Here is an 11,859-nt window from a genome sequence, read left to right as displayed (position 1 = left end):
GTCCCGTGAAGTGGCGATGTGCGGGGCGTCCGGGTGAAATAGACGTGTGCCACGGAGTGACGATGCGCGGGGCGTCCGGGTGAAGTAGACGCGTCCCATGGAGTGGCGATGCACGGGGCATCCGAGTGAAGTAGATGCGTCCCGTGGAGTGGTGATGCGTGGGAAGTCCGGATGATGTAGACGTGTTCAAACGATGATGAAGCACGTGGTGGTCGAGTGAAACTCCATGGGAAGGTTGAGCCATAGGAAGCAGTTGTCGCAGTCGAGGGTCGCCCTGACCTGTCGCCGCGTTCACTGAAGGGAGATGAATCCACGAGTGTGTTCGCTGCATGGAGTAGAGTGGCAGACAAGTTGAATGCAGTGGTCATTGTCGTTGCTGTGGAGGACCGTCTGAGTGAATCCAGCAACCTCACGGCCGAGTGGGCCCTATCCAAGCAGACGCCTCGTCCGAGTGCTCCCGCCCATCCGAGTGAACCGCAACTAGGCTGGGATCCAGTCGTTGCAGAGCTGGCTAGGCAAGGTCGACGTGGAGGGCCGGGCTCAGAGGCGCTGGTGAGGTCCGACGTGGATGTGCCCACGAACGCACAAGTGTTGAACGGGCCTGATCCAAAGCATGCAGGCGGAGTTGCCCCCGTCCAACGCCGAATTAATCTGCATGCAGATGGTGTTAACGTTAATTGATATAAGGAAGAGTTAAAACCGTTCATGCATGTAAGGGAAGTTTCCTTTTCCCACGGCCATTTATCCCCTGCATGCAGGAAATAAATGGGAGGGAATTAAGGGAATAAATGGGCAGGAATCCAGAAATAAGAGAAGAAGGTCTCTACAAGCCTCCTCAGAGATCAGCGATTCTGGGCCGTTGGATTGGTTCTCTTGATGCGTTTTCGTCCGTTGGATCAAGATCTGGAGGAATCTGGCTCGTCGGATCAAAATAAGTTACTGCTGGAATGAATAGTTACTGCCTCTTACTGCCTCATCGCGCTCATTTTTACTCCGTTTTTTCTATCTGAAGTCTCTGACATGTGGGTCCGCTCGCGGGTGGGCCGCGGTTGTCAGCGACCGTGGCTTGGATATGACCCGGTTGTCTCGTCGCGCGCATCGGCGGGGGAAAGATCTCGTGCCACCGCACGTAATACCCTGCCCCCACCGAGGGTATTTTCATCTTTTCGCTGACAGGGTCGTGCGTGGCGTGCATCGGTTGGCTCGTGCGGCTATGGGGTGGGGGAGGGCGGCGGCCCATTCGTTCATGCTCTCATTTGTCACCCCCGTCTCTTTCGCTCATGCCTCCGCCCCGCGCCTCCCCTGCGCCCAGCTCCTCCCGCCTTGCCGCTGCCGCCTCCTCTCCCCTCCCGCGTGCCACCTCTCCCCTCCCCTCCCCTCCCGCTGCCTCTCTCTCTCGAGCCGCCGCTGCCGCCACTTTCGTGGTACTAAGACTGACAGTAGAATGGGGGGTAGGTATGGAGAGGCAAGATCCTAGCTATGAAGGAGTTGTACACACAAGAGATTTATGAGTTCAGGCCCTTCTCGGAGGAAGTAACAGCCCTACGTCTCGGAGCCCGGAGGCGGTCGACTGGATTATAAGTGTATGAGTTACAGGGGTGCGAACCCTTCTGCCCGTGGAGGGGGTGGCTTATATAGAGTGCGCCAGGACCCCAGCCAGCCCACGTAGCGGAGGGTTTAAGGTACATTAAGACAGGGGGTTACTGGTAACGCCCACATAAAGTGCTATAAAGACCATATAAGCTACTTAATGGCAGACCGTTGCGTGCAGAGTGACTTTAGATCTCCTGGCCGTCGAGTGGTTAGCTCCATGGTCGAGTGGTTATCTTCATCGTCGAGTGTCCTAGAGTTCGTCGAGTGGATCACCTCTAGGTCGACTGACAGGTAATTTCTTCTAGAGATGTCCTTGGGTAGGATAGCTTAGACAAGTCCATGACCCTACCCTAGGTACATGACTCCATCATTAGTCCCCGAATGGATCGAGGTTTGAGTGAGGAAGGAGTTGATAATTTTTCCGACCTATTTTCCGTGTTCTGAATATGTCACATTCTGGATCAATGACCTTTTTAGCGATGGCATCAACTTTTCTTTCAGTCGCCTTGATCCATTCTTTTCCTCTGTCGAGTGAACTTTTGAACTTGGTGGACTTCCGAGCGACGGATCGTAAGGAATCTGCCGCCTGACAAGTTGCTCTGCTGTTAGCGGATTTAGTGGGATCCGAATTTTGGGAAGCGCGCAAAGTGGAGAGGGTCGTGGTACTCGGATGGGATAAGGCGAAGACGCCTCGATTTCCATGCCGACTTTTTCGCCACGTATCGCGCGCGCCTGTTTCAGGATTTGACAGGATCGCCCAGGCCTACCTGTCAGCCACTCGAAAGTGCCTTTATATAAGGTGCCGGACGAGGGTTTCTGAACAGTGTGTCTCCATTCCCCTCTCCACTTTCCTCTACCTCGCCCGCTGCGCCCGCTTTTTCCTCCGCCCATCCACTCCTCGCACGCCTCACCAGCGACGATGGTGAAGGAGAAGACGGCGGCCTTGGAGCGAGCGAAGAAGGCTACGGCGACAGCGAAAGCAAAGGGGAGAGCGCCCAGTCGGGGTGGATCTTCATCGCGGTCCCGCCTGCCGCAAGGTTGGGTCCAAGGAGATTGGATCCGCTCGACCATCACCCAGAAGGATCTCGATGATCTAGCCAATGAGGGACTGATCCCCCATGGGTCAGCAAGACTTCTGGGGACCGAGTGGCAACCGCAGCCGCTGGAGGGTGAGTGCGTTCTCTTAGCCACTCATGTAGATCGCGGGTTCTCTCTGCCACTGAATCTTTTCTTCCGAGGGTTTCTGAACTTCTTTGGGGCACAACTCCACCATTTCACTCCCAATTCCGTTGCCTACCTCGCCGCTTTCGTGTCTTTGTGTGAAAACTTCCTGGGTTGTCGGCCGCACTGGGGTCTCTTTAAGCACATATTCACTTGTCGCTCTCAGACGGTGAAAAAGGCGAGTCCGGATGATGAGAGGACCAAGGTTATCTAGATGTGTGGGGGGCTTGGGATCCAAATGAGGAGTAAGAGTGCCTTTCCAGCCATGACCCTTCCCGAGTCGGTTAGAGGATGGCAGTCGACCTGGTTCTACTGCCAAGACGAGGTGACGCTGGGGTAGTCGACTGGTCTCCCTCCGTTCTCCATGGACCTAGTGAACAAGCCATCTTCCCTAAAGGTACTTCCGGAAGAAAAGGCTCAGGTTAAAATGTTGGTGGAGCGTGTGGTTCAACTCATTCGTGACGGTGTCACTGGCCTGGATCTTTTGGAGGTGTTTCTTCGACGGCGCATTCAGCCGCTCCAGTATCGAGGTCACCCGATGTGGTTGTACTCTGGTATCGAGGACACCACTCGGTTCCACCCAGAGGAGGTTGACGACGCCACACTGGAGAGGTGGATGACTGCCATCACGGGGAACAAAGATAACCCTCATGGGGGCTAGGAGGATCCCACCACTCGACCAGTCTTATCAGCCAGACACGGTATGACCATTTACTCCCGGTGGTGCTCCTGTTCCATTCACTTTGTTTCATTGTCAACCGGTCGATTAACCTTTGTCTTGTCTTGTTGTTTGTCAGGCCACCACTGAGTTGTACTCGATGCCCAATGGGGCGCAGGCACCGACTGAGGAGGACGAAGGAAGTGGAGGTGAAAGTCAAGAGGAGTGGGAATCGAATGGCGATGAGGGTGATGAAGATGGTGATTCCGATGAGGAATAGGAGGAGGAAGAGGAGGAGGAAGTCGCGCCTCCCCGTTCTGAAAAGAGATCCAAGCTTGTCCATGACCCTGCAGTCGAACATGGCAAGGGGACTGCGCCTGTCGTACAGTCGACCAAGTGTCCTCGGGCGACCTCTCCGGCATCGACTGAGAAAGCGCCGAAGCAATCTCGAGTGGCACCGTCAAAGCCGACGAAGGCCTTGCCGAAGATGAAGATGGCAATTCCCACTATTTCTGGGTAATGACGTAACTTGCGTCTTCTTGTTTCTCATGAATTTACTCTTGGTCGATTTGTTCGTTGACTGACTGATTTCTGGAACTGCAGTGCTGCGACTTCTGAGACCTCGACCAAGCCTGAAGATCAAGAGATGGAGGATGATGAGGATATGTACCTAGGGTAGGGTCATGGACCTATCTAGAATACCATGCCCAAGGACATCCTTAGACGAAGCTACCTTCCAGTCAACCAAGAGAGACTCCACTCGACCGGCTGGAAGACACTCGACAAACCTGAAGACACTCGACCATCAAGACCCACTCGACCATCAGGAGTTCAGGATCTACTCTGCATCCAAATGGTCTGTAATTAAGTAGTCTTAATGGTCATGATAACACTTTAAGTAGGGCGTTACCAGTAACCCCCGGCCTTAATGTACTTTAATCCTCTGCTACGTGGGATGGCTGGGGTCCTGGCATCCTCTATATAAGCCACCCCCCTCCACTGGTAGAAGGGTTGGCACCTCTGTAACTCATATACACAGAAATCAGTCGACCGCCTCCGGGCTCCGAGACGTAGGGCTGTTACTTCCTCCGAGAAGGGCCTGAACTCGCTAAACACTCATGTGTACAACTACTCCATAGCTAGGATCTTGCCTCTCCATACCTACCCCCCATTCTACTGTCAGACTTAGAACCACGACAGTTGGCGCCCACCGTGGGGCAGGTGTCTTAACGACTTTTTTGGAGAAGTTGCAATTTGTCTGATCGCCTTCATCATGGTTTCCGGCGGAGCTCTGGTCGAGGGCCACGAGATCCGTCTCGGTGCGCTCGCTTTCATCGCCGACGACTCCGCTTGGCTCCAGGAGGCACCACTCGACGTCGACGCGCTCCCCGTCCGCGGGGCGACACACTTTCGGGCGTGTGTCCGCGACGTCTTGCTACAGCAGCCGTCAACCCCATACCGGTCGACTCCTGCGCCGTCCTCCCTCCCTGTCTCCCGCCAGCGCAAGCGCTCCGGTCGGTCGAGGCTCCAGCGATGGGTGAGACACGCAGTGGCTCGCCGATCGGCCACCACCCAAGTCGCGGCAATTGAGCCCGACGAATCTCTCTACGGCCTGTTCGACCTGTCGACTGGCTCCATAGAGACTGCATCCGAGTGCGATAGCAGTGATCCAGCGGCGGAGGTCCTGATGGTCAACGGGCCTTGTAGTCCTCCCGGTTTCCCCCGTGACGACGGGATGGACGACGGGGGCGACCCCGCTCAAGCCCATGAAGAGTATCAGCCCGAGCCACTCACTTCTCAGCAGAGGGAAGAACTTCGCCGCCGGAACATGGATGCCCTGCATACTCCCATTGCAGGGGAAACTCCTGAGGCTCGTGACCTGGAAGAGGCGCGTTTAGCCAACCTGGCTGAACGCACTCGACTGGAGAACCTCCAGCGAGCACTCGACGAGCGTGCGCGTCAACGAGTTACCAACTCCAACCGACGTCAGCTTTTTCCGCAACCGACTCAGGTATATCGAACCCCAATTCAGAATTTGGCAGCTGCAGCCCGCATAGCGGAGTCAATTCAGCCCTCTCAGTCAGAGGCTGGAAGAGGCTTGATGCAGATTAGAGATTTGCTCCGGGCGACAGGAGATCAGAATTCAGTTGTGTCACAGTCGCGTAACAGGATTCACAGTCGATCCGTCGCTGCGAATACTGTTCAGTCGGCTCACAGTCCAAGGTCGCCTCCGAGGCGCATGGGACGTGGAGGCCGGCGGGACCACTATGATGATCGATTTGATCGTGATGACGGGTGTCGAGCGCTCACTCCTCCTCCGAGAAGTGGGTCTAACGCCCATCGGCAGCAAGATGATAGACGCCAGCTCAATGTTGGGCGGAGAGCTCCAGTCGACCCCAGAGAGCCAGGCTTTGACGCTAGATCCATCATCGTGCAAGGTTTGGTCGACCGAAACAGAGCTGTTAGAGGTGGTCATGACAGAGATATGCCCACAAGCAGCCGAGTCCACGTTTCTGGTCTAGAATGTTTTAGCAGAGCGATCAGAGCCGTAGTGATACCCCCCAACTTCAGTTTGGCGACTGGGGTGAGTAAGTTCACCGGAGAGTCTAAGCCTGAAACTTGGCTCGAAGACTACCGAGTGGCTGTTCAGATTGGTGGCGGTAATGATGAGGTGGCCATGAAACATTTGCCACTTATTCTAGAGGGTTCGGCCAGGCATGGTTGAATCAATTAGCTCCTAGCAGCATTTACACCTGGGAAGATCTTTCTCGAGTGTTCGTCAGGACGTTTGAGGGAACTTGCAAGCGACCTGCCGGATTGACTGAGCTGCAAGTTTGTGTACAAAAGTCGAGTGAAACACTGAGGGATTACATCCAGAGGTGGATCACTTTGCATCATACTGTAGAGAATGTGTCAGACCATCAAGCTGTTTGCGCCTTCAAGGATGGCGTCAAGAACAGAGAGTTGAGCCTGAAATTTGGTCGAACTAGAGACATGACCCTAAGTCGGATGATGGAAATAGCCACCAAGTACGCCAACGGCGAAGAAGAGGACCGACTCCGGAGCGGCAAGTACAAGCCGAGTCAGTCGGATAAAGGGAACTCCAGTCGGAAGCAAAAGCGGAAAGCCGAGCCAGCAGCTCCTGGAGAGGCTCTGGCCGTGACTCAGGGCAAATTCAAAGGGAAGCCCAAAGGATCTTGGAACCCTAAGAAGGTAAAAGATAAGGAAGGTAATGATGTGATGGATCTACCATGTCATATCCACACGAAGAAAGACGAAGAGGGTAACTTCATCTACCCAAAGCATACCACTCGCCAGTGCCGGCTCTTAATCCAGCAGTTTCAAGGGAAACAGCCAAAAGATAAAGAGAAGGAGTCGGACAAGGCTGAGGACAAGGAGGACAGTGATGGAGAGTACCCTCATGTCAACTCCACTCTGATGATTTTTGCTGATATAGAGAGCAAAAGTCGATTGAAAGTGATCAACCACGAGGTCAATATGGTCGCCCCGACGACACCAAACTATCTGAGATGGTTGCAAACTCCCATTACTTTCGACCAGTCTGACCATCCTACTCACATTGCCACCCCTGGGAGGCAAGCGCTGGTGGTCGACCCGGTCGTCGAAGGCACTCGACTGACTAAGGTATTGATGGATGGCGGCAGCGGGTTGAATATACTGTATGCAGAGACGCTCAAGGGAATGGGCATTCCGATGTCCAGACTCAGTTCCAGCAACATGAGTTTTCACGGAGTCATCCCAGGAAAGAAGGCCGAGTCACTCGGCCAAATAGCTCTGGATGTGGTGTTCGGCGACTCGAAACATTTCCGCAAAGAGAAGCTGACATTTGAAGTCGTGGATTTCCGGAGTGCCTACCACGCCATTTTGGGAAGACCAGCCTACGCCCGCTTCATGGCTCGACCGTGCTATGTGTACCTCAAGTTAAAGATGCCTGGCCCCAAAGGCGTGATCACCGTCACTGGCAACCGGAAGAAAGCGGAAGAGTGTTTTCAGAAAGGCTCAAAGATTGCGGATGACCAGATAACAGTGGTAGAGCTAGAGGGATACAAGAAGAATGCAGATCCGAGTGATTTACTGCGGGCCAAGAAGCCCGCCATAGAGTCAGCATTTCAGTCGTCCGGTGAGACAAAGCCAGTTCATATTCACCCGACTGACCCCAATGCAGCTCCGACCCATATTTCCACAACACTCGACTCTAAATAGGGAGAAGCGCTCATCCAGTTCCTCCGTGAGAACTGGGACATCTTCGCATGGAAGCCAGCTGACATGCCGGGTGTTCCCAGGGGACTGGCTGAGCATCGCCTTAGAGTCGATTCAAAGGCAAAACCTGTTAAGGAACATCTTCGACGGTCCGCTGTTCAGAAGAAAAAAGCCATTGGCAAGGAGGTGGCTCGACTCCTTGCAACAGAGTTCATCCGAGAGATATACCACTCCGAGTGGCTCGCCAATGTCGTCATGGTTCCCAAAAAGGACAATTCCCTTCGTATGTGCATTGATTTCAAACATATCAATCGGGCCTGCCTGAAAGATCATTTTCCTCTCCCTCGCATCGACCAAATTGTCGACTCGACCGCAGGGTGCGAGAGATTGTCTTTTCTAGACGCTTATTCCGGGTATCATCAGATCCGTCTGTATGGGCCCGACGAAATCAAAACAGCTTTCATCACTCCATTCGGGTGCTTCTGCTATATCACCATGCCATTCGGCCTCAAGAATGCCGGAGCCACATTCATGAGAATGATTCAAAAGTGTTTACTCACCCAAATCAGTCGGAATGTGGAAGCATACATGGATGATATCGTGGTCAAGTCGCGAAAGGGTTCTGACCTGTTAACTGACTTAGCTGAAACATTTGCCAATCTCAGGAGGTATGATATCAAGCTCAATCCATCAAAGTGAATATTCGGAGTACCTGGCGGAAAGTTACTCGGTTTTCTCGTTTCCGAACGAGGAATCGACGCTAACCCAGAAAAAGTTGGTACCATACTCCGAATGAAGCGCCCAGTGCATGTGCACGACGTCCAGAAGCTTACTGGATGCTTGGCCGCGTTAAGTCGATTCATCTCTCGCCTCGGTGAAAAGGCGTTGCCTCTTTACCGACTGATGAAGAAGGCAGACAAGTTCGAGTGGACTCCAGAAGCTGATGCAGCATTTGCCGAGCTAAAAACTCTGCTCTCTACCCAGCTGGTGCTTGCTGCTCCAATCAGCAAAGAGCCTCTGTTGCTTTATATTGCAGTCACAGGACAAGTCATCAGTACAGTACTTACGGTCGAGCGGGAAGAAGAAGGGAAAGCCTTCAAAGTTCAACGCCCAGTGTATTATCTCTCTGAAGTTTTGACCCCATCAAAGCAAAGATATCCTCATTATCAAAAGCTCGTATATGGGATCTACATGACCATGAAGAAGGTTGCTCATTATTTCTCTGATCATGACATTACAGTCGTCAGCGACGCACCATTGTCAGAAATTCTGCACAACAGAGATGCAACTGGTCGAGTGGCTAAATGGGCGATTGAACTCCTTCCCCTGGATATCAAATTCGAGGCAAAGAAAGCCATTAAGTCCTAGGCTATAGCAGATTTCCTTGCCGAGTGGATTGAGCAACAACAGCCGACTCAAGTCCTCTCGGAGCATTGGACCATGTTCTTTGATGGCTCTAAGATGTTAAATGGTTCTGGTGCTAGGGTCGTTTTGGTTTCCCCCCGAGGAGACAAGCTCAGATATGTGCTCCAGATCCACTTTGATTCCTCCAACAATGAAGCAGAATATGAAGCACTCTTGTATGGATTACACATGGCCATTTCACTCGGCGTTCGTCACCTTATGGTCTATGGCGATTCAGATTTGGTGGTCAATCAAGTGATGAAGGAGTGGGATGTTAGAAGCCCAGCCATGACTGGATACTGCAATGCGGTGAGGAAGCTCGAAAAGAAGTTCGAAGGGTTAGAGCTCCACCACATACCCCGACTGAAAAATCAAGCAGCTGACGATCTGGCGAAGATAGGATCCAAGAGAGAAGCTATCCCCAGTGATGTGTTTTTGGAACACATCCACACTCCGTCAGTCGTAGAAGATCCTTTTACCGATGAAGCCCCGCAACCTAAGAGTGTCATGGACCCGACTGAGGTTGAAGTCCCAGTGGTGGTCGACCTGATCATGGAAGTTCTAGTGATCACTCCAGATTGGACAGTACCATATATCGCGTATATCTTGAAGAAAGAGCTCCCGGAGGACGAGGAAGAGGCTCGACAGATCATCCGCCGATCTAAAGCCTTTACCGTGATAAAGGGACAGTTGTACAGAGAAAGCGCGACTGGAGTTGGTCAGAAATGCATAACGCCAGAGGAAGGTCGAATAATCCTTGATGACATTCACTCGGGAACCTGTGGCCATCATGCGTCCTCTCGGACCATCGTGGCCAAAGCATACCGAGCTGGATTTTATTGGCCAAGAGCGAATGAAATGGCGAAGGAGATAGTCGACAAGTGCGAGGGATGCCAATTTTACTCCAATATGTCACACAAGCCCGCGTCAGCTTACCACTCGTCTGGCCCTTTGCAGTGTGGGGTTTGGATATGGTCGGTCCTTTGAGAACAGGCAGAAGCGGTTTTACCCATGTGCTGGTAGCAGTCGACAAGTTCACTAAGTGGATCGAAGCTAAACCCATCAAGAACCTCGATGTCGATACTGCTGTCAGCTTCATCAGAGAATTGATATTCAGATACGGGGTCCCACACAGCATCATCACTGACAACGGGTCAAACTTCGATTCCGAAGAATTCAGAGCTTTCTGCACATCTCAAGGCACGCGAGTCGACTACGCTTCAGTCGCTCACCCACAGTCGAATGGACAAGCAGAACGAGCCAACGGTTTGATCCTCAAAGGGTTGAAACCCCGTTTGATGCGTGATCTTAAGCATGCGGCTGGTGCATGGGTCGAAGAACTTCCCTCAGTACTTTGGGGGTTAAGGACCACGCCCAACCGGTCGACTGGGAGAACTCCATTCTTCTTGGTCTACGGGGCTGAAGCAGTCTTGCCGAGTGACCTTCTCCATAATGCTCCCCAAGTCGAGCTCTACAATGAAGCAGAAGCAGAACAAGCGCGGCAGGATGCAGTCAACCTTTTAGAGGAAGAGAGGGAGATGGCTCTGATCAGATCGACCATTTACCAACAGGACTTGCGTCGCTTCCACGCCAAAAATGTGAAGAGTCGAGCCTTCCAGGAAGGAGATTTAGTTCTCCGAGTGGATCAGCAGAAACCACACAAGCTTGCTCCTTCTTGGGAAGGTCCCTTCATAGTCACCAAGGTTCTCCACAATGGAGCATACCGTCTTTACAATGTCGAGCATCAGATCGACGAGCCCCGAGCTTGGAACGCGGAACTTCTCCGCCCCTTTTACACCTAAGTATTCACTCGGACGAGTTGTAATAAAAGTACTTCTGTAGTATGTTTATTAAAGACGAAAGCTTTACAATCTTCCCTGTAATCGTTATTTCTTTTGTCCTCTCAAAACAATCCCCCAGTGGGTGGCTTGGCTGCGAATCCGATTCGCCCAAGTCTGTAAAATAAAATCCTATCGAGTGGTGAGTCAGTCTCCCACACGAAGGCTTAGCTGCGAAATCCGTTTCGCCTAAGATAAAAAAAATCCTAACCGAGTGGTGAGTCAGTCTCCCACATGAAGGCTTAGCTGCGGAATCCGTTTCGCCTAAGATAAATAAAATCCTACCGAGTGGTAAGCCAGCCTTCCACTTGGAGGCTTAGCTACAGTCCAAGTACTCGCCTAAGATAAATAAAATCCTACCGAGTGGTAAGCCAGCCTTCCACTCGGAGGCTTAGCTGCAGTCCAAGTACTCGCCTAAGATAAATAAAATCCTACCGAGTGGTAAGCCAGCCTTCCACTCGGAGGCTTAGCTGCAGTCCAAGAACTCGCCTAAGTACAAGTACAACATGCGTTCTGCAAGGAGGATGAGGTGCAGGTCGACTGCTACCCTCTCCTTCCTAGCTGCACCACCAATTCAAAAATCCTACCGAGTGGGGAGCAGACCCCCCACTCGGGGGCTTAGCTGCAGCCCAGTGCTTGCCTAAGTATCTGAAATCCTACCGAGTGGAGAGCACACCTCCCACTCGGGGGCTTAGCTGCAGCCCAGTGCTCGCCTAAGTATCTAATATCCTACCGAGTGGAGAGCAGACCTCCCACTCGGGGGCTTAGCTGCAGCCCAGTGCTCGCCTAAGTATCTAAAATCCTACCGAGTGGAGAGCAAACCTCCCACTCGGGGGCTTAGCTGCAGCCCAGTGCTCACCTAAGTATCTGAAATCCTACCGAGTGGAGAGCAGACCTCCCACTCGGGGGCTTAGCTGCATCCCA

This window comes from Triticum dicoccoides, chromosome 1B (assembly GCF_002162155.2).
Source record: "Triticum dicoccoides isolate Atlit2015 ecotype Zavitan chromosome 1B, WEW_v2.0, whole genome shotgun sequence".
Lineage (NCBI taxonomy): Eukaryota > Viridiplantae > Streptophyta > Magnoliopsida > Poales > Poaceae > Triticum > Triticum dicoccoides.
Note: the sequence above shows the minus strand (reverse complement) of the source record.